Source organism: Camellia sinensis, chromosome 12 (genome assembly GCF_055761805.1).
Source record: "Camellia sinensis isolate YWXY chromosome 12, ASM5576180v1, whole genome shotgun sequence".
NCBI lineage: Eukaryota > Viridiplantae > Streptophyta > Magnoliopsida > Ericales > Theaceae > Camellia > Camellia sinensis.
This window is the reverse complement of record NC_138972.1, coordinates 62849158-62869669: the sequence shown is the minus strand read 5'-3', so window position 1 is coordinate 62869669 and position 20512 is coordinate 62849158.

Here is a 20512-nt window from a genome sequence, read left to right as displayed (position 1 = left end):
GAACTACACTTAACATGACCAAACATGGCATGAAAAGAAGGACCAAAATCAGAGGTTTAGCATGTTAAAACAAAGCTAAAGGACTACTTAGATGGCATCTAAGTGACTCAAAAAACAAAGACATGCATAAACAACGAAACTTGGAGCATTGCTACACAAGCTTCCAAAGCATTAAAGAGGCATGCAAGGCAATCAAACAAGCATGGAAATGGGACTGAAATGGCATGTAGAATGATCCCAAATCACCAAAACAATGCAAAGATGGCATGCTACACATGCACATACTCAAGGCCAACAAGCCCAAATACAAAGGAGCTATATAATGCATGCTAAAATCAACCCAAATACTTATGGATAGACCTAGAACATGGCAAAATAAGCACATAATCTTCACAAGACTAAGCCTAAAACATGCTCCAACAAAGGCTAACAACCTAAGGCACATTAAGGCATAAACAAGGCATTACATGGCAACTATGCTAAACATGCATGGAGTTCCAAAACCAACTTGAAATCATGTTATATTATGGATATATAAGCATGAAAAACAAACCAAACATGCTCAACACACACTCAAGCATAGGCTTCCTTAAGAGGTCAAAATATGCCCTTTTCAAGGACAACAAGGAGAGGGGGTGGCCCTCTCCTTCTTGGGACTTCAAAGCATCATCTTCACCACTAAAATCCCTCAAGATTTCAGTGGTGAAGAGACCTCAACACCAAAATCCCGGAGCTAGCACAAAATGGCTCAAAAAGAGGCCTTTTGAGGTCTAAGGGTGGTCAACAACCCTCAAACAACAAAACACTCTTAATAATCAATAAATAGGGCCTAAAAAGAGAACTTTTTTATGTTATACAATAATCACAAAAACAGCTCTAAGATAGGTATAAAATCAATGCAAAAATGGGGAAAAAAAGGACTAGAATCTCACCCTTGAAGACCCCTTTACAAATGATGCTCCAATGACCTCCTTTGGCTTGAATCCAACACCAAAATCTCAAAACAAACCCTTTAGAACCTCAGCTCCAAGAGGAAGGTGAAACACTAGGTGTTTGTGTGCAATAGTGAGACACAAAACACCTAGTGAACAAAATGAGAGGGAAAGAGAGATAGAATGTGTATCTCACCCAAACCCTAGAACAAGAGCTCAACAATGGCTGTTTTGCTCTCCAAAATATCCTAAGTCTAACCTTGTCTCTCCTTTTTTGCCTTAGAGAGAGCTCCTCTCTATATGTCTCTTGTAAAGCTTACAAGACAAGCTTTGCAAGAGGGAGATCCCTCCATACACGTGTATGGAGGGATGCAATAGCAAGACAGCTGTCTAAAAATATCTGCAAAAGCAGATGAACAGCAATCGGCCGGCCAAAAATGCTATCTTGGCCAAAAATAATGCCGACCGGCACAAAAAAGTGCTGACCGGCAACAAAAAGTGCCAGCCGGCAAACTATATTGCCGGTGGCAGCAGACACCAGCCGGTGGCCTCTAGCCAATGCCGGTGGTGGGTGGGGATGGTCTACAAGCCCCACCCTGCCTCTCAAGGGCAAGATGTAAGTGTTTGGTGCAAAACCAGACACTAAACGGTCAAGTTCGGAGATCCTGAGGCAAGGCGCGCGAGCTGAGGCCTCCGGGAACTCCAAACGAACACAAACATGGAAGATCACCGTGTGTTCAAACAGTGACGTCCAAGTCTTGAGGACGGTCAAAAATGGGGTGTCTACAGTTGCCCCTCTTTGACAGAACTCGGAAGTCATAACAATGACGGGAGTGAATGTCAAAGCCCAGAGACGACCTATTTTTGACAAGGCCGAAGACTTAGACAAACATGCAAGACAAACAAGGTATGCGCCCGGAGGCAGGGGCAAAATGCAAGACAATGCACGAAGCCGAGCATAACTTATGATCATGCAAAGAAAGCTGTAATGAAGCAAACATGCGACAGTTTTAAGCTAGCATACCAAACTACACTACAATGCAGAAAGGATGTAAGAGAATTATGGAATTCTCAATACGTCTCACTCGGGAGATACAATACCTGTGCGGCTCGTCTGGTTGCACCAGCCTCAAATGAACCGTACATACAATATCGTGCCTGAAAAGAAAACAAACTTAACATGTACAATATCGTTAGCAACATGCATAGTAGTATACTTGAAATGCGTGACAGCGCAAAGCAAGTGGGGAGCATAACAATGCCGTGGAAATACAAACATGTAAGTGGAGCATGCGGTCTACGCCGGTAACGAAATTGATCATAAGCATGCGGTCTACGTAGGTGATGATATTTAGCAAATATGCGGTCTACGCAGTTGAAACATGCGGTCTACGCAGGTGATGAAACTGAACATGCGGTCTACGCAATCAAAACATGCGGTCTACGCAGATGTTGAAATTAAACACGCGGTCTACGCGATCAAAACATGCGGTCTATGCAAGTATTGAAATTAAACATGCGGTCTACGCAATGAAAACATGCGGTCTACGCAGTTGAAACATGCGGTCTACGCAGGTGATGAAACTGAACATGCGGTCTACGCAATCAAAACATGCGGTCTACACAAGTAATGGAATTAAACACGCAGTCTACGCAAGTAATGAAATTAAACATGCGGTCTACGCGATCAAAACATGCGGTCTACGCAAGTATTGAAATTAAACATGCGGTCTACGCAATCAAAACATGCGGTCTACGTAGGTAATGGAATTAAGCATGCGGTCTACGCAATCAAAACATGCGGTCTACGCAGGTAATGAAATTAAGCATGCGGTCTACGCAATCAAAACATGCGGTCTACGCAGGTAATGGAATTAAGCATGCGGTCTACGCAAGTAATGAAATTAAACATGCGGTCTACGCAGGTAATGAAAATAGTAATGCGGTCTACGCAGTCAAAACATGCGGTCTACGCAGGTAATGAAAATAGTAATGCGGTCTACGCAATCAAAACATGCGGTCTACGCAAGTAATGAAATTGAACAATTATGCGGTCTACGCAAGTAATGAAATTAATATGGGGTCTACCCAAACGAAACATGCGGTCTACGCAGGTAAAGAAATTGAACAATAAATATACGGTCTACGCAAGGAAAGAATTTGAACAATTATGCGGTCTACGCAAGCAATACATGCGGTCTACGCAGGTAATGTAATTAACATGCGCAAAACCGCGCAACGGAATGCAATGCACAAAACAGTGCGCCGATTTGAAATGCACAAAACAGTGCGATGCGCAGAACAGCGCGAGGTTTGAAATGCACAAAACAGTGCGATGCGCAGAACAGCGCGAGGTTTGAAATGCACAAAACAGTGCGATGCGCAGAACAACGCAAACAACTTTGAAATGCACAAAACAGTGCGATGCGCAGGACAGCGCGAGGTTTGAAATGTACAAAACAGTGCGATGAGCAGATCAGCGCGAACAACTTTGAAATGCACAAAACAGTGCAATGCTAAGTGCGACATGCATGCCACACGGAATGTAAATGGGCTTAAATGCGCAACAACGCACGTATTCCAGAATGCATGACAATGCATGGAATGGAAATGCAATGATGATGCATGAGAAATGTGCACGATAATGCAAAGGGGTGCGTGTTGCAACGCATGTAACACGTGCATAACAATGCAAATGTGTGGCGCATGACAGCGCAATGTAATGCACCGAAGTAGTGTGATGAACTCGTGCAACACACATGGGGAAACTTTTGAATTTAAAAAAGGATACAAAAAGGATACACCTTGCATGAATTCGAGTGCCACGCACTGGAGACACGGCCCGCGGTCAAAACGGAGGCCGGTTGAATGTCGGAGATGCACTTTCTTGCACTTTCTTGAGCTATGAAGACCACGAACTTCTCATATGGCCTAAACAAGGCCGTGGGAACCCCATCGGCCGAAAGATGAGGCCACCGGCTGGCCATCGGCACAAAAACAATTCCATCGGCACAAAAAAGTGCCGGCCAGCACAAAACATTGCCGACCGGCAAACAGTTGCTGATGCGGGGCAGTTTTGACTTTTCACCTTGGGTGTTATAAAATAGGGCTTCAAGCCCTATTTCCTCATTTCCTCCACGCCGAAATCCCTTGCTCTCTCTCTCTAGAGCTTTTTCTCTTCCCCATTTCTCCGTTTCTTCGCGTTCTATGCCCGTTTCGTCGTCGGATTCGCGTTTCTCTTCGCGTTTCGGACGTTTTCGACCGATCACATTCTCATTTCGGTGCCTCGTTTGGCATTCTCGCCTTTTTGGGGTTTGTTCCCCTCACTTTCCTCTTCATTTCCGTGCCCTTTCACATTCCGGCCTTCCCGGCCATTTTCGACCTTCTCGGGAGTTGACTTTCCGATTGACTCTTCGTATTCCGACCCGGTTTTCCTTTTCCGGGTCATTTTCACACCACTCTCTTCATGGCGGACGACATTCCACGTGGCGGGACGCCCCCGGACCACGAGATGGATCCCGGGGTCGAGCTCTTACCACTGAGCGAGCGTCCGTTCGACCCAGCGACCTACCGGCCGGCGATCCACGTTCTGCCCCCAGACGGCCTGCGTCAGTTCCGGAGCTTTGAGAGGTACGCGGCGCCTGAGCTACTACTACGCGAGCCTACCTCCCATCTGTCTTTCAGCACTTCCGAGGTAACTTTTCATCTTCTGTTTTACTTTCTGCAATGTAGGATACAAAACTGCCATAGTTAGTTGTATTCTCTAACTGCTGAAATCTGATATGCCGTAGACCGTAGTTGACTGTAAACATACATACAACTGATATCTGCTTGAGACTGACACATGCACATACACTGCACTAGCCCTGAATCACTCAAACACACTGTACTCACTGTATTCTACTGCACACACACTGGTACCCAGTATTTGTCTGAACCTGACAAACTTGCATACATGCCATATCTGTCCTTTCAAAACTGCACTTTGAATGTTGTCCTGCAATTGTCATTTTCTGTTTGCAGGAGGGTTCCCACACCATTCGCGGGTATGGGAATACTGGTGCACGGGAGTGGTATGATGAGCTCCTTGATGCGGTCCAGTGCATCGTGGACTGGGCGGGCTTCGGCACCTTCTGCCGAGGGCTCTCCAGGTTGTCCACATGCAGGCCTCTCCTTGCCGCTCTGGCGGAGAGATGGTGGGACACCACCGATTCTTTCCACTTCTCTGCTGCAGGGGACATGACGATGACCCCTTATGACTTCTCGATGCTCACAGGCATCGGGGTAGGGGGTGATCCGATCCCCTTCGACATCGACATGGATGAGTGGACCGCCGCTCAGGTCCATTTACTGGGGGAGGCCCCACCACTAGCTCGTCCAGGCTTCGTGCGGTACTCCTGGTTTGAGACACAGTTCAGGGTTCAGCCCGTTTTGGAGGAGGTGCAGATGACCCCAGAGGACGAGGAGAGGTATGCTCATGGCTTCCTCATGTTCCTGTTTGGGACTACCATCTTTGCCGACCGGGCGAACACCGTGCCTCTTTGCCTTCTCAGCGCACTGGTGGACGTCCGGGATATCTTGCACTACGATTGGGGCGGCGCTGCTCTGGCCACCCTGTACGGATATATGAGCTCGGCTTCTCGTGGCAGCGGCCAGCTGCTTGGAGGTTACTGGCGGGCTTGGGAGGTACATTTCTTCTCCACTTTTTCATTCCTGTCTCGTACTTTCTGTACTCAGTACACTGCACACACTGTGGTCTGCTCTATACTTGCTGTATACTGTACACACGGCACACACATACATTCTGCTTTACACTGACTGTACATTGCTCACACTGTACACTGTACACAATACACTGCACAACACACGGCTCTGCCATTTCTGCTTTATTCTGTATATTCTGCTTTTTCTGGTAGTCATACTGACATCTGTTTTGCAGTTGTGGGTTTACGCCTACTTTCCTAGGCTTGCCCCCGTGCCAGTCGCAGAGCCTCCTCCGGCTGTCCCGTTCTCGAGTCGCTTCGACGGGAGATGCACCCGGCGACCACGGGAGACATTCGGCTTCTTCCGCCGATATTTTGACACCATCACCCCGGCCGAGGTATGCTTTACTTTCAGTTCATTTAGCTTCGCTTTCCCACTGCATGTTTCAATAACAGTAGATAACAAACTGTCTGTCACTTTCAGATCACATGGCGGCCATGGGCCTCCTTGCCGTCGGCGATGCGGGGTCGGTTCCCTGGTGCTAAGGAGACCTCGCGTTTCCGGATCTTGCTAGAGGGCCCGGTCTGTCGGGCTTGGTACCTGGGGGAGCGTTTTCTACGCCAGACCCGCGGGTTACCTGAGCAGATAGTCCCGGCTCACCCTCCTGCAGAGATGAGGGAGACCAAGGGGCTGACCACTGAGCAGCTGGATGATTACTCCATCGGCTGGGATGAGGCCGGCTTCCGAGGCACCGGCGACTATCAGGAGTATGTGCGGACGTACCTGATGCGCCCCCTGAGCGGTCGTCGAGCAGAGGGGGCCAGGCCTGTAGCATCGGCGGCTGGGGCCGGAGTGGGAGCAGGGGCTGGATCTTCGAGGAGGGCCCGGGTCCGTGGTAGGGGTAAAGTGCAGGGAGGATGGGGAGCTGGCTGGCCTGCCCTGCCTGCTGTACTGACTTTCCAGGGGCAGGGTGGGTCGACCTATCAGATCCCCTTCGCCCCTCCACCGGCTGGTCACGAGTTCATTGATGTCCCCGACTTACCTCCGGTACGTATTACTACATTTTTGTACAGTCATTCACCTCAGTTTACTTGATATTCCACAGAATATTGATGCATCTGATACTTTTGCAGGCCTCTTCTGAGTACACCCGTTAGTCGTTGGCGATGAATGCCTCGATGATGGGGATGCTCCAGCGGACTTTTGACCTCCTAGCCGTCTACAGCATACCGGTATGTCCTTCTGACACTGGCCTGAAACCATTCATACACTGCTTTACATAATCTGATGCACGGCACAACACCTGATACACTGATCTCACAGTATCTGAACACTGCATACACTGCATTCTACACTGTTAAACTGCCCACGGCATTCTCATACTGTACTCATATACTGCATTCTGCACTGTTAAACTGCTCACGACATTCATACACTGTACTCACACACTGCATTCTGCATTGCTAAACTGCTCACGGTATACTGATGCATTTCCCTTTTCGTGAACTTTTCAGCCTCCTTTCTAGATTCCCATGGCAGGAGGTGCTCCAGCTAGACCTTCTGTCCCTGCTCGGAGGAGAGATGAGGAGGGCAGGATATTTCCCCGTACCAGGGGAGGGCGTACTCACGTCGGGAGTAGCTCGCGAGCTCCAGTCCCGGACGATGACGACGACAAGGAGTCAGAGGCGGAGGGAGGGTCATCGGAGGAGGAGACCGGAGACGGTTCTAGCTCGGGCTCTGATGACGACGCTGATGATGCTCCTGGACCCTCGTCCAGGAAGAGGACTAGGACGGACTGACGGCCCTTGGAGCGCTTGACATAGATGCAGATTTTTGCTATCTTTTCTTTCTTTTTTGTACTTTTCTTTTTGGTTGGTAGATAGATTACCTTGTACTGCCGCAGGCAGATTTTGTTTCCAAAACTTGTACATTTGAAAAGATAATGAAATGAAACGGACTTTTTATCTAAAAAAAGTGTTTACATTGACACATTTCATGCATTGCATCGCATCTCATCATGTTACACCTCAATGTAAATGGAATTGATTGGTTGTCTGAAAATTAAACGCTTGCACTGTAATAATCAGATAACTAAACAGCCAACAGCAAAATAACCCAAGCAACCCACTGCCTGATTCTGGACACACAGCCCTTGCTTTACTGGGGATTAATCTGCACGCAGCCCATAACACAGCATTCGATTCATTTTGCACACGGCAATTTCTGAACAAACAGCCCAATCTGACAAGACGGCCTCAAAGGTAGAACCGGTTGAAGTTAAAACACGCTCGAATGTAGAGAATGGCACAGCATTCTTGAGCATAAATGATTTTTGAAATTGAATGAGGTTTTTTTTTTTTTTTTTTAAAAAAAAAAAAAATCGGGATATCGAGTCTACAACTGAACACAGCGGGGAGGACTCAAACAAAGAGGTACACGACCTAAACATAACGAGACACGCTCGGGAGAGACTCAAAACAAAAGACGAGACCGTCAAATGAAAGAGACACGACACACAGACGCGTAAACGAAGATGGGAGACTTCGGACCACGAGGAGCCAGTTCAATCTGGGTATTGTTTCCCACCCTTTCTCATTTGTGATCCTCACATCACTCGACTCTTAAGCTCGGATTTTCTCTCAAAACCCTTTTCCTCACTTTTCTCTCAACTTACACCTCTCTATTCTTCATATCTCTCATTTTTCATCCCTCCCCGGGGTGATTGATGGATAAATAGAAAGGTGTGGGTTCACGCCCGATGCCGTTAGCTCACAGCTATTTCTTCTGGCAGGCAGAGCGCTCTTCTGGCAAGTACGTCGATGACAGGGGAGAGACAGAACGCCTGGCTCAACTGTGCCCCTAGTTCATCATTTTAACCATTCTTTGTTTTTGGTTTTCTACTAAAACAAGTTTGATCAAAAACGAGAGTCGGATTAACGTACTTGTTCGATTTTTTATTTGAAAAGCATGCAAGTCAGGCAGCAAGCACTGAAAGTTTTCCTTTTTTGGGTCCAAGACAATGGTCCAGTTTTGGAAAATGAAATAGTTTTCAAGAAAATAGTCAACCTCAGTAAAAATTTTCAAAAACTATTTTTCAAACAGCTGATGCTCAACAAGCATGGAACTTACTCTTCGAGATGCGCAACCTCGGATCGGAGGCAATGGAAAATTGCCCCTGGTTTAAAGGGGGGTGGGAGGCAACGGAAAGTTGCCCCTAGTTTGAATGGCGGCTCACGGCGGCTCGTGGCAATGGAAAGTTGACCCTTGTTTGGGATGGTGCTGCAGCAATCTGTAAACAGTCTTCATTGGCGGTGGTCGAGCTTTTGGACACAGCGATGACGAAGACGGTCACAACACATATATGGACACAATCACCTTGAAGGGTGTCGGCCACTGGACTTCGAGATGAAATCGAAACCATTGCATGGACTGAGACGCTATGAAAGCGTTGGGGGCTGGACTTCGTGATGAAGTTGCCTACGTATCCCAAACATGGGAATCAAGCCTTACGTAGTTCCGGCTAAGGTCCACTCGGGTATTTTAACCTTCACTTTTTTTTTTTAGGCTCTCACTTTTGCCAAGGCGCCCAATGCGGGTTTTCGACCTTGCGAGCTTCTTTTCATTTTCTTTTGTTCGTTTCTTTTTCTTTTCTTTTTTTTTCTTTTCTTGCTTTTTTTTCACTTTTTTTTTTGTTCTTTTTTTTTGCTTTTGTATTTTTCTCTTGCTCTAACTTTTGCCTGGACCGCCCTTCCGGGTTTTCGACCCAGCGAGCCTCTCAAAGGGTAAAAGGGTAGCAAGTCCATGCCAAATGGTTTTTTTTTTTGAAATTGAAGCCTCTCTATGTCTAGGAGAACGGCTGTTGCACTGATTTGCGGAGAATCCATCCCGGTTGCTCTACGAGCTTCTTCCGACGAGATCTACTCCTTCTGATTCGGCTTTGGTGCCTCTTGCTCGAGGGCTGTTTCGAAACTGGCCACACGGGCCTCCATGGCGTTTGTCCGTTGAACTTTCTGAACATTCTGAACGGGTTCAAACTCGGAAAACAAATAGGTTGAATCTTGAGGCTGAGAGCGATCCTAGGTTGCGCAATCTCAAGAGCGATTCCACACAGGTCTTCGCAGGGCCGCGTAAAACATTTACTTTTGAAAGTTTTTAAGAAAGCGACAAATCGCTCGCGCCGAAGATAGTGTGGAACCAATCTGGATCAGGCCAGGATCCTTCTCAGTACTCACGCCGACAAGCATGGCTTTATTCATAAAAAGGCTTAGCACGCCTCTCTTTCTCTCAAAATGATCAAAATTTTACAAAACCCGAGGAATTCCTTCCTCTTCGTTTTTATCACCGCAGTGTTCAAAAGTTTGTTTTTTTTTTGAAAAACTTAGGTTAATGCAATGAGTTTGGCACACAGGAGAGCAGGCGAGATGTACTATCAGCCCATTCAAATTCTCCGGCACTTATGCTGAAAGTAAGCATGAAGTTGAGATAGCAACAGCTGTTTCAATCGGTTCTGTTGGTGCAACTAGCCCCTCGGCAGAAACAGACTCACGACAAAAACAGATAATAATTACAAAACAAAAACGGTGTTCGGGACAACAACCCCAGAATCGCCTGGTATTATATACAACGGGGACTGACTCGATACAACCAGACAGACCCTTAAGCAAAAAAGACTGACTCGATATCCAAGCCAGGATTTACAAAACTCGGTTTCACCGATGCTCAAAATGCGTGCCAAACGCTTCATCCAAAATACACCAAATGTTGCCCGCAGGCGTTTCACTTCACATACTCGCAGTATCTGAGCCCTCGAAATCCAACAACTGAGTGGTGACGGGCTTGCCCGAGGTGGGTGGTAGGATAACCTTGTTATCAATCAAATCCTGCACTTCATGACGAAGGCGGGAACATCCATCGGTGCTGTGACCGGACTGTTGGTGGTACGCGCAGTACAAGGTAGCATCATGAGTGGCGGGGAGATTCTTCGGGAGTGGCCGGGGCTCCAAAGGCTTAAGATGCCCATTCTTCGCCAATATTAGCAATGCCCTAGACAAAGGCATGTGGAGGTCGTGAAAGACCCTGCGCCCTCGGGGCAGGTACTTTGCAGTTTGAGGATTCTTGCCAGATGCGCTGGCGAAAGGATCAGCTGGCGCTGCCTTGGCCTTTTGAACCTTTCCCAGTGCAGGGTTGGGAACTACAGGAACTGTCTGGGTATGACGGGGCCCATCCCGGTTTTCTGCCTGGCTTGAACTGCCTTTGATCGGAGTGGGGAAAGCATCATCCACAGCTTTGGTCACTATTGCAGACGTTTGTTGCTTGTTCATCCCTCTGACTTTCAGAGCCTCGACTGCCCACAGCAGTTGCTCAATGGGGTCGGCATCTGCCTTCATTTTATCTTTTCCTCCGGCCTCAGCCTGGTCAAGGGTTTGGGTTGCTACTTCAGAGCGAAACCCAGTTGTTGCTGACATGTCGCAGCTGTAGCCGGAAGCCACCTCTGGCTGGCTGAGCTCTATCACAATCTGCCCCAGTAGCGGGGGCTCCTGTGATACAAAATTCCCGGCATACGGCGCCGCTGGAGGTGAAGCCGACATTCCATAGGCGAGGTCTGCCACAGACCTTTGGAGATTGCCTATCATCCCCATCAATTCGAAGGTGGTGGGCTCACGAGCCTGGTATAACTGGGGAGCCCAAACAGGGTGCACAACGGGCGACCTGGGCGGGTATGACATACTGATGCTGGCCTCACTCTGCGGAACAGTCCCCTGCTCCAACGCAGCCGTCATAACCACAATTTCTTCTGAACTTTGTGTTGCCATAAATCTTGCCTTAGCAAAGGAGAGACACTGGCTGCTCTATATCAACTCTGCAACTCTCTGAACCTTGAAAGAAAAACAAACAGCATTTCAGCCCAAACTAATCAATCACGGGTGTAGCCAAACAACTGTACCCTACTGCTGATCACTGTTCCCAGAAGTCACTGTTCCCGAAAGCTGAACCAATACCCGCGGATAACTGATTCTCACAACTGATACTGATAATGGTGTCCCCAGGTTTGATACTCAAACTTGCAAACTGACATGTGCGTTCCTGTAGAGCAACACTCTAAAAGCACATAGCAAGTTGTAACAGCGCCCGCGTGGGACCTCGTGCTACAGTTCGGACTCGATTTGTGTCACGGTTCTTAATCTGAACCAAAGAGTCCAAATCTGGCAAATCGTTTTGAGAAACAGATTTTGAAAAAGTAGTGCCAAACATGGACTGCTTTGCCAGATACAGAGTCGCCACCTAAATATTTTAAAATGGGGAAATTTAGGAAACCCTGACTCGGTGCCGAAGGCCACATGTCCGTCATCACCGGAGTTGTCTCGGCTCGGGAGCTTGGGTATGATCGGGGAAGGTCAGCTATGAGCGCCCCCTTTCGCCCGGTCCGAAGACCGGCCTCTACTAACCGTGATATCCAATTTTGAAAACGTTATGTGTTCTTTTTCCAATTATTAGCCTAGAATTACTATGTTATGCGCACAGCAAACAAGTATAGACTAGATTGCCTAATTTGGAAATAAACATTGCATATCCGTTTGGTTTGAAAATGCTTTGGAATTTGCTACTCGCAAGTAGGCTAAAATACGGATTTCAACGAGTTTTTCCAACTCAAACAATCCAGCCTTCACCCACAGGCATTCAAAACAGTTTAACACATAAGCATCTAGCCACATGTTAAGCATGCTGTCATGGTAACATTCACACTCATGTGATATGCTAAAGCGGAAATACTTACATAGTACTCCGTGCCAAAACAAAGAACTTGTTAGCAAACATGCATGATCCAAGTCCATGTGAAGTGCCTAATGCATCGCATACCAAATGTTACTAGAATAGGCTCGGCTATCCTAAACATGTTATGTGAAAATGCACAATTATCACATATTCAATTTTTGATTTGAAGTACGAATGCAATTAGCGTGATGTACCGGGCCTAATGCATGTAATACAAAATGCATGAATGCACGCATGCATAGCATAAGGTATGCTGAATTTAAACATGCCCTAATCTACCACCGTAAGCAGGTAAATAAAAGGGAAGAAAGAAGTGGGGTTGGAAGACATACACACCACCCACACACACTTATTACAGATTTACCCTCGCTCGGAGGGACCAAAATAATAATACAAATTAATTAACTACACCAGCTAATTAATATTACAAATTAACTAATTTAATTAACAAATTGAATAAATTAAATAAAGCGGGAAAACGCCTCGGGAAGCGTGCCACCATGCGCAAGCTGCCTCGGTTTTCCTCCCTTTCCTCCTCTGGAGGTTGTCAAAGCCTCAGGACTGCATCCTTGGACAGAGGGGATCATCACCGGCTGATTGAAATTTCCACCGGCAGTGTAGTATGGCCATCGGCACAAAATAGGGTCTGTCGGCAGAGAAAATTGTGCCGGTCGGCACATTACACTGCCGGTCGGCAGAGTATTCCTGCAGAACCTGCAACTCACAGCAACAGAGGGCAAAACAAGGCATGGCAGCACAATTCAAAGCATGTATGCACCAACCATGTCTCTTATCATTGTGATGACTCAAAGGGACATGTGCCTCGGTTCTCGGACCACCAATCACGCATTTCTATGCATGATGGCCCAAAGAACCAAGCATGCAACTTTGGTTTCAAATGCAATGCAAACCAATCAAACAACTTAGGCCCTATTCCTATCACCAATTCAAGGGACAAGGCATGCATGCAAGATGCAATGCAACCTAGGCATACAAGCTAAGGATGCAACATGGCATGGCAAAACACTTATGCAATCATGCAAGCATACATGTGGCAATGCAAATGGATGGCAAGATGGACATATACATGAATTAGGCAGCTCTAATAAGGCCTAAAACAGTGGCCAAAATGACCAAAACAAGAAGCCAAAACACATGCACACATACACATGATGGAAGGCCTACACTTGGGCACAATTTAAACAACCCTCAAGCACACTTGAAAGGGATAAACAAGAGCAATTAACATGCAACATAAGCATTGAAATCATGTTAGGATGGTGCCAAACCAAGCAACAAAATCAAGCCAAAACATGCAACGAATAGTCCAAGTGTTCAAAGCAAATCAATAAGGCATTGAACTACACTTAACATGACCAAACATGGCATGCATTAAACAACTAAAAACAGATTTTTAGCATGTTAAAACAAGGCCAAAGGACTCCTTAGATGGCATCTAAGTGGCCCAAATTCAAAGGCATACACCATGGCCAAAACATGGAGCATTGCAACACATGCTTTCAAAGCATTAAAGAGGCATGCAAGGCAATCAAACAAGCATGGAAATGGGACTGAAATGACATGTAGAATGATCCCAAATCACCAAAACAATGCAAAGATGGCATGCTACACATGCACGTACTCAAGGCCAACAAGCCCAAATACAAATGAGCTATATAATGCATGCAAAGATCAACCCAAACGACTATGGACAGAGCTAAAACATGGCAAAATAAGCACATAAACTTCACAAATGCAAGCCTAAAACATGCTCCAACAAAGGCTAACAACCTAGAACATGTTAAGGCACAAATAAGGCATTACATGGCAACTATGCTAAACATGCATGGAGTTCCAAAACCAACTTGAATTCATGTTATATCATGGATATATAAGCATGAAAAACAAACCAAACATGCTCAACACACACTCAAGCATAGGCTTCCTTAAGAGGCCAAAGTATGCCCTTTTCAAGGACAACAAGGAGAGGGGGGTGGCCCTCTCCTTCTTGGGACTTCAAAGCATCATCTTCACCACTGAAATCCCTCAAGATTTCAGTGGTGAAGAGACCTCAACACCAAAATCCCAGAGCTAGCACAAAATGGTCCAAAAAGAGGCCTTTCAGGGCCTAAGGGTGATCAACAACCCTCAAACAACAAAACACTCTTAATAAACAATAAAGAGGGCCTAAAAATAGAACTTTTTTTATGTTATACGATAATCACAAAAACAGCTCTAAGACTAGTAGAAAATCAATGCAAAAATGGGGAAAAAAGGGACTAGTTTCTTACCCTTGTAGTCCTCTTCAACAATGGTACTCCAATGGCCTCCTTTGGCTTGAATCCAACACCAAAACTTCAAAACACAATCTTTAGAACCTCAGCTCCAAGAAGAAGGTGAAACACTAGGTGTTTGTGTGCAAAAATGAGACACAAAACACCTAGTGTGCAAAAACGAGAGGGAAAGAGAGATAGGTTGGTGTATCTAACCCTAACCCTAGAAAACCAGAGCTCTCCTCTGTATTTTTCTCTCTCAAAAATGTCTAAAAGCCTCCTCCTTGCCTTAGAGAGAGACCCTCTCTATATGCCTCTTGTAAAGCTTACAAGACAAGCTTTGCAAGAGGGAGATCCCTCCATACACGTGTATGGAGGGGAGCAAAAGCTATACAGCTGTCTAAAAATATCTGCAAAAGCAGATGAACAGCAATCGGCCGGCAAAAAATGCCATCTTGGCCAAAAAGAGTGCCGGTCGGCAACAAATAGTGCTGACCGGCAACAAAGAGTGCCGGCCGGCAAACTATATTGCCGGTGGCAGCAAAAACCAGCCGGTGGCATCTAGCCACTGCCGGTGATGGGTGGGGATGGTCTACAAGCCCCACCCTGCCTCTCAAAGGCAAGACACAAGTGTTTGGTGCAAAACCAGACACTAAACGGTCGAGTTCGGAGATCCTGAGGCAAGGCACGCGAGCCGAGGCCTCCGGGAACTCCAAACGAACACAAACATGGAAGATCACCGTGTGTTCAAACAGTGACGTCCAAGTCTTGAGGACGGTCAAAAATGGGGTGTCTACACAAGTAAAGAGAACAAAACACCCCTATGTTGGGGTAGGGTTTCCCTGTCCTATTTTGTCAGGAGCTAGGGTTTCACTACGCACACAGCGGTTTGCAAACAACCTAATATCGGGTAAGCAGCCTGTCCTAATTTGGAATGGTCACTATGGATCCGAATATGCACTAGGTCGAATGGTCAAAAAGGGTGCCCCGGTAAACCGGGGTTTGTGTTCCCATGCTGTCAGAGCCCATAGCCGGTCAGCCTAATGGACATGCCTGAACAAGGCAAGCCTTCGGCAAACCGTTCAGGAATGGCAGATGGCAAACACTGTGTTCCTAGGCGCACCAATGCACATGCTATGCAAAGAAACACATAAATGAGATCAAAACAGGATATCACGAGTTCGAGTCAAGCTCTCTAAAAATCCCCAGCAGAGTCGCCAGAAACTGTAGACGGCGCCCGCGTGGGCCTCGCTGCTACAGTTCGGACTCGATTTGTGTCACGGTTCTTAATCTGAACCAAAGAGTCCAAATCTGGCAAATCGTTTTGAGAAACAGATTTTTGAAAAAGTAGTGCCAAACATGGACTGCTTTTCCAGATACAGAGTCGCCACCTAAATATTTTTTGTGGGAGAATTTAGGAAACCCTGACTCGGTGCCGAAGGCCACATGTCCGTCATCACCGGAGTTGTCTCGGCTCGGGAGGTTGGGTACGATCGGGGAAGGTCAGCTATGAGCACCCCCTTTCGCCCGGTCCGAAGACCGGCCTCTACTAACCGTGATATCCGTTTTTGAAAACGTTATGTATTCTTATTCCATTTATTAGCCTAGAATTACTAGGTTATGCGCGCAGCAAACAAGTATAGACTAGATTGCCTAATTTGGAAAGAAACATTGCATATCCGTTTGTTTTGAAAATACATTGGATTTGCTACCCGCAGGTAGGCTAAAATACGGATTTCAACGAGTTTTTCCAACTCAAACAATCCAACCTTCACCCACAGGCGTTCAAAACAGTTTAACACATAAGCATCTAGCCACATGTTAAGCATGCTGTCATGGCAATATTCACACTCATGTGATATGCTAAAGCGGAAACACTTACATAGTACTCCGTGCCAAAACAAAGAACTTGTTAGCAAACATGCATGATCCAAGTCCATGTGAAGTGCCTAATGCATCGCATACAAAATGTTACTAGAATAGGCTCGGCTATCCTAAACATGTTATGTGAAAATGCACAATTATCACATATTCAATTTTTGATTTGAAGTACGAATGCAATTAGCATGATGTACCGAGCCTAATGCATGTAATACAAAATGCATGAATGCACGCATGCATAGCATAAGGTATGCTGAATTTAAACATGCCCTAATCTACCACCGTAAGCAGGTAAATAAAAGGGAAGAAAGAAGTGGGGTTGGAAGACATACACACCACCCACACACACTTATTACAGATTTACCCTCACTCGGAGGGACCGAATAAATATTACAAATTAATTAACTACGCAAGCTAATTAATATTACAAATTAACTAATTTAATTAACAAATTAAATAAATTAATTAAAGTAGGAAAATGCCTCGGGAAGCGCGCCACCATGCATGGGCTGCCTCTGTTTTCCTTCCTTTCCTCCTCTGGAGGCTGTCAAAGCCTCAGGACTGATCCCTTGGACAGAGAGGATCACCACCGGCTGATTGAAATTGCCACCGGCAGTGTGGTATGGCCATCGGCACAAAATCGAATCTGTCGGCAGAGAAAATGGTGCCGGTCGGCACATTACACTGCCGGTCGGCAGAGTATTCCTGCAGAACCTGCAACTCACAGCAACAGAGGGCAAAACAAAGCATGGCAACACAATTCAAGGCATGTACGCACCAACCATGTCCCTTATCATTGTGATGACTCAAAGGGACATGTGCCTCGGTTCTCGGACCACCAATCACGCATTTCCATGCACGATGGCCCAAAGAACCAAGTATGCAACTTTGATTTCAAATGTATGCAAATCAATCAAACAAAACTCCCAATCCCTATCACCCAAGTCAAGGGACAAGGAATGCATGCAAGATGCAATGCAACCTAGGCATACAAGCTAAGGATGCAACATGGCATGGCAAAGCACTTATGCAAGCATACAAGCATACATATGGCAATGCAAATAAATGGAAAGATGGACTTATACATGAATTAGGCAGCTCTAAAATAGACCTAAAACAGTGGCCATAAGTGCTAAAGAGTGAGGGCTAAATGACATACACACACACATGCACATAAGGACCAACACTTAAGCACAAATCAAGCAACATTCAAACACACTTGAAAGGGACAAACATGAACAATTAGCATGCATTATAAGCCTTGAAATCATGCTAATACATGGTGCCAAACCAAGCAACAAATCAAGCCAAGCATGCACCAAATGGCCTAAGTGTTCAAAGCAAATCAATGAGGCATTGAACTACACTTAACATGACCAAACATGGCATGAAAAGAAGGACCAAAATCAGAGGTTTAGCATGTTAAAACAAAGCTAAAGGACTACTTAGATGGCATCTAAGTGACACAAAAAACAAAGACATGCATAAACAACGAAACTTGGAGCATTGCTACACAAGCTTCCAAAGCATTAAAGAGGCATGCAAGGCAATCAAACAAGCATGGAAATGGGACTGGAATGGCATGTAGAATGATCCCAAATCACCAAAACAATGCAAAGATGGCATGCTACACATGCACATACTCAAGGCCAACAAGCCCAAATACAAAGGAGCTATATAATGCATGCTAAAATCAACCCAAATACTTATGGACAGACCTAGAACATGGCAAAATAAGCACATAATCTTCACAAGACTAAGCCTAAAACATGCTCCAACAAAGGCTAACAACCTAAGGCACATTAAGGCATAAACAAGGCATTACATGGCAACTATGCTAAACATGCATGGAGTTCCAAAACCAACTTGAAATCATGTTATATTATGGATATATAAGCATGAAAAAAAAACCAAACATGCTCAACACACACTCAAGCATAGGCTTCCTTAAGAGGTCAAAATATGCCCTTTTCAAGGACAACAAGGAGAGGGGGTGGCCCTCTCCTTCTTGGGACTTCAAAGCATCATCTTCACCACTGAAATCCCTCAAGATTTCAGTGGTGAAGAGACCTCAACACCAAAATCCCGGAGCTAGCACAAAATGGCTCAAAAAGAGGCGTTTTGAGGTCTAAGGGTGGTCAACAACCCTCAAACAACAAAACACTCTTAATAATCAATAAAGAGGGCCTAAAAACAGAACTTTTTTATGTTATACAATAATCACAAAAACATCTCTAAGATAGGTATAAAATCAATGCAAAAATGGGGAAAAAAAGGACTAGAATCTCACCCTTGAAGACCCCTTTACAAATGATGCTCCAATGACCTCCTTTGGCTTGAATCCAACACCAAAATCTCAAAACAAACCCTTTAGAACCTCAGCTCCAAGAGGAAGGTGAAACACTAGGTGTTTGTGTGCAATAGTGAGACACAAAACACCTAGTGAACAAAATGAGAGGGAAAGAGAGATAGAATGTGTATCTCACCCAAACCCTAGAACAAAAGCTCAACAATGGCTGTTTTGCTCTCCAAAATATCCTAAGTCTAACCTTGTCTCTCCTTTTTTGCCTTAGAGAGAGCTCCTCTCTATATGTCTCTTGTAAAGCTTACAAGACAAGCTTTGCAAGAGGGAGATCCCTCCATACACGTGTATGGAGGGATGCAATAGCAAGACAGCTGTCTAAAAATATCTGCAAAAGCAGATGAACAGCAATCGGCCAGCCAAAAATGCTATCTTGGCCAAAAATAATGTCGACCGGCACAAAAAAGTGCTGACCAGCAACAAAAAGTGCCAGCCGGCAAACTATATTGTCGGTGGCAGCAGACACCAGCCGGTGGCCTCTAGCCAATGCCGGTGGTGGGTGGGGATGGTCTACAAGCCCCACCCTGCCTCTCAAGGGCAAGATGTAAGTGTTTGGTGCAAAACCAGACACTAAATGGTCAAGTTCGGAGATCCTGAGGCAAGGCGCGCGAGCTGAGGCCCTCGGGAACTCCAAACGAACACAAACATGGAAGATCACCGTGTGTTCAAATAGTGACGTCCAAGTCTTGAGGACGGTCAAAAATGGGGTGTCTACAGCGAGCTATCATTTCAGTGTGTTTTGGGGGTTATTTTTCCATGATATAACTCTGATTTTTGTTGGTTAAGCCATCTCATGCTTGGTCTTAGTAGGTGTAGTGTAATCCACCTTATTTGCCTTGCATATTCCATACTTCATGCCCTTCATGCTAGCATATTTTGGCTTCCTTCCATGCATGTTTTAGACTCATCTTGACATATTCTAGGACTGTTTTGGGTTGCCTTGGCCCTATGCTTCATGTTTGGCATAGCTATTGTACAAGTGCCTTGCTAGCCTTAAGCTTTGGTCACCATAACATGCTTCATTTGTATCATATACATGATTTGGCATCATTCCATATGTTATTTCAGAGCATGTAGCATTGCCATGTTCCCACTTCTTTCACCCTTTCAGTGCCTCTTAGGGTTGTGCATTTGTTGCCTTATTTATGTCTTAGCTTGTATGCATGCATGCCTAGGCCTTTGAGCCCTCATCTCAGCATGTTTTGGTCCTTGTTTAGACCTATTTGAACTCTGTCCATGATTGGTTCATGCCTTTGTGCCATGTATTGCATGCCCCCTTTGTTGTCCTCTTTATTAGCTTTCATGCTTAAGGACTCTTGCATGCCTTGCTTTTGTTGTTTGAATGATTTGGCATCATTTCATACCTTATTTCAGTGCTTATAGTGTTATTACACTTTCACTTTTGTCACTCCTTGAGCACTCTTGAGAGTTTTTCTCTTAGGCCTACTTGATAGGCCAATGCGCGTGTATGCTTGCCCTACCTTTTGTGCCTTTGTTTTAGCATTATGGCCACTGATTTGGGCATGACTAAGGTCTGTCCGTTTTTGGTTTAAGTCCATTTAGCATGTTTGCTTGCATGTTGTTTG